Raw genomic sequence first — 3,623 nt, forward strand, 5'->3', positions numbered from 1 at the left:
AGGGGCTAGAGCCTCCATTTTTACACTCAGGTCTAAGTCTCATGGCCCTCTATAAGAATCCAGAGTTTTGGGAAGATTGGAGAAACTTAATTTTTCGCCCAAAAAAAAAAACTTAAGGGGTACCACTGTCGGGTTTTTTTTCGGGCCGAATTTTTGAGTTTCGATATCTCAGCTCTGGAAGGGGCTAGAGCCTCCATTTTTGCACTCAGGTCTAAGTCTCATGGCCCTCTATCAGAATCCAGAGTTTTGAGAAGATTGGAGAAACTTAATTTTTCGCCCTAAAAAAAAAACGTAAGGGGTACCACTGTCGTTTTTTTTTTCGGGACGAATTTTTGAGTTTCGATATCTCAGCTTTGGAAGGGGCTAGAGCCTCCATTTTTGCACTCAGGTCTAAGTCTCATGGCCCTCTATTAGAATCCAGAGTTTTGGGAAGATTGGAGAAACTTAATTTTTCGCCCAAAAAAAAAAACGTAAGGGGTACTACTGTCGTTTTTTTTTTCAGGCCGAATTTTTGAGTTTCGATATCTCAGCTCTGGAAGGGGCTAGAGCCTCCATTTTTGCACTCAGGTCTAAGTCTCATGGCCCTCTATCAGAATCCAGAGTTTTGAGAAGATTGGAGAAACTTAATTTTTCGCCCTAAAAAAAAAACGTAAGGGGTACCACTGTCGTTTTTTTTTTCGGGACGAATTTTTGAGTTTCGATATCTCAGCTTTGGAAGGGGCTAGAGCCTCCATTTTTGCACTCAGGTCTAAGTCTCATGGCCCTCTATCAGAATCCAGAGTTTTGGGAAGATTGGAGAAACTTAATTTTTTGCCCAAAAAAATAAAAACGTAAGGGGTACCACTGTCGTTTTTTTTCGGGCCGAATTTTTGAATTTCGATATCTCAGCTCTGGAAGGGGCTAGAGCCTCCATTTTTGCACTCAGGTTTAAATCTCATGGCCCTCTATCAGAATCCAGAGTTTTGAGAAGTTTGGAGAAAATTAATTTTTCGCCCTAAAAAAAAAACGTAAGGGGTACCACTGTCGTTTTTTTTTTCGGGACGAATTTTTGAGTTTCGACATCTCAGCTTTGGAAGGGGCTAGAGCCTCCATTTTGGCACTCAGGTCTAAGTCTCATTGCCCTCTATCAGAATCCAGAGTTTTGGGAAGATTGGAGAAACTTAATTTTTCACCCGAAAAAAAAAAAACGTAAGGGGTACCACTGTCGTTTTTTTTTCGGGCCGAATTTTTGAGTTTCGATATCTCAGCTCTGGAAGGGGCTAGAGCCTCCATTTTTGCACTCAGGTCTAAGTCTCATGGCCCTCTATCAGAATCCAGAGTTTTGGGAAGATTGGAGAAACTTAATTTTTCCCCCGAAAAAAAAAACGTAAGGGGTACCACTGTCGTTTTTTTTTTCGGGCCGAATTTTTGAGTTTCGATATCTCAGCTCTGGAAGGGGCTAGAGCCTCCATTTTTGCACTCAGGTCTAAGTCTCATGGCCCTCTATCAGAATCCAGAGTTTTAGGAAGATTGGAGAAACTTAATTTTTCACCCAAAAAAAAAAACGTAAGGGATACCACTGTTGTTTTTTTTCGGGCCGAATTTTTGAGTTTCGATATCTCAGCTCTGGAAGGGGCTAGAGCCTCCATTTTTGCACTCAGGTCTAAGTCTCATGGCCCTCTATCAGAATCCAGAGTTTTAGGAAGATTGGAGAAACTTAATTTTTCACCCAAAAAAAAAAACGTAAGGGGTACCACTGTTGTTTTTTTTCGGGCCGAATTTTTGAGTTTCGATATCTCAGCTCTGGAAGGGGCTAGAGCCTCCATTTTTGCACTCAGGTCTAAGTCTCATGGCCCTCTATCAGAATCCAGAGTTTTGGGAAGATTGGAGAAACTTAATTCCCCCCCCCCCCCCCCAAAAAAAACGTAAGGGGTACCACTGTCTTTTTTTTTCGGGCCGAATTTTTGAGTTTCGATATCTCAGCTCATAAAAGAGTAGGCGAGAAGTTCCCGGATGATCTCCTGCTTTCGCCAAGATTTTTGAGTGTTCATCCGATGGGTACTCTTCTATCCCAGGAGGCCACGGGAGAGCATTCGTCATTATCAACATCGCGGAGATCAGCGAAGCAGGGGGTTTTCAAATGTGAGTAAACAAACACGGTTCCTTGTGTTTAAATCGTATGTGTTAAACTACTATAGAGTAAACGTTTTAACTGTTGAAGGTCTAAAGGACTTAGACAGTATAGTATAGTTGTGATTTTGCTGTAAACACATGTTTTATTAGTTAGTTAAACAGGGGAGCTCCAGTAAGTAGGCTACACGTAAGTTTTTAAAATGGATTTACATAGCTAACCATATAACGTTACATCTTAAACACGCTTATTTAAAATGTCTATTTACATCTGAAATGAAAATATTGTTTAAGTATTGCAGATGAGCACATCCCAACATGAAAAATACATCTGAGTGATGTAACGTTATGTGTGCTATTATGAAGGATAGTTCACTGTTGTCAACACTACTTACATTAGACAAATGTGCTGTAAATACGGTAAATAAACAAATCTATAAAGTAACTAAACATGTTATATTTAATTTGTCCCTTATTAGTGTTGATATATTAAGGAACATTTAAGTTGGATTAAAAGTGAGTTAACACATCAACCTCAGCATGTAAATTCAGTGTTGAGCTCGTAATGTGAATCTTGTCTGTATGTTACAAGGACAGAAGAACACGCGTGTGTTTATCCGGTGGAGAGGCTCATGATGCTGAATGCTGTCATCAAAGGCTTTGAGTGAGTATACTACAGAAATGGATAACAAAATCTATTCAATCTTAAATTGTAGTTTATTTGAATTATTGTAAATTCAAGTAGAGAAATTACAACACTTTTCTGATTCTTGATTTCTGTGCATTTGCTGCATAGCTTTTGTGGTGGAGCAGGACCTGCAAGGAAAGATGATGGCAGCATTTGTTTTAGGGATTTTACTCAAATATAAAGTAAGGTTATTTTTAATAGATAAATCAAATGACATTGTGTTAAAATGACTGCTTTTGTATAATGTTAGTGCATTTTTGTAGGATCTGAAATGTCTGCAGACTGGTGTGAGCACTGAGGATGAGGAGCCCAGAGGTGCATCCTGGAAGTGGTGCCATGGATGAGTCCCTCCATCTGTCCACCTGCCTTTACGAGACCCTCGATCTCTCCACCTGCCCTTATTGCCTCAGATTGTGAAGCGCAGCACAACAACAAGCTCCGGCACGAAGGCACAGTCCCCTCTGGTGAATTCATCAGAATAATGCTGCAGAATGGGAACCGCTGTGTTGAGTCGGCATGATGTGGTGTTCAGCGGCTGTAAATACATGCTTGTAGTTTGAATAAAGCTTTGTTTCATGTGTTGTTGACTTGTATAATGCATTTGTTTATTGTGATGGTTACTTTTATTTGTTCTTTTACTCATTTATTCATTTTTATTATTGTTGTCAGTATATAAAATTTAATTATTTAATTAATGTATCCATTAATTCATCGATTGACTGATAATTGAGATGTTTCCCTGCATTTATGAATATAAATGTATTCATGCATAACTGTCATATGAAAAAACAAATTACATTTTGCTTGTTATATTAAGTTATATTTT

The 3,623-nt window shown here is 39.0% G+C and overlaps 1 long non-coding RNA gene across 2 annotated transcripts; it reads left to right on the top strand.

Moving 5' to 3' along the window:
* Positions 1–1,920: 1,920 nt before the first annotated feature.
* Positions 1,921–3,393, top strand: LOC148978114 (uncharacterized). Of its 2 annotated transcripts, none has more exons than XR_016169541.1 (4): positions 1,921–2,121; positions 2,702–2,773; positions 2,906–2,979; positions 3,061–3,393. It is a non-coding gene; the product is annotated as an uncharacterized LOC148978114 (long non-coding RNA). The 2 variants fall into 2 exon arrangements; XR_016169542.1 differs by having other exon boundaries at positions 1,922–2,121; positions 2,707–2,773.
* The last annotated feature ends 230 nt before the right edge of the window (positions 3,394–3,623 follow it).

Source organism: Pimephales promelas, chromosome 8, assembly GCF_988280905.1.
Source record: "Pimephales promelas chromosome 8, fPimPro1.hap1.1, whole genome shotgun sequence".
Lineage (NCBI taxonomy): Eukaryota > Metazoa > Chordata > Actinopteri > Cypriniformes > Leuciscidae > Pimephales > Pimephales promelas.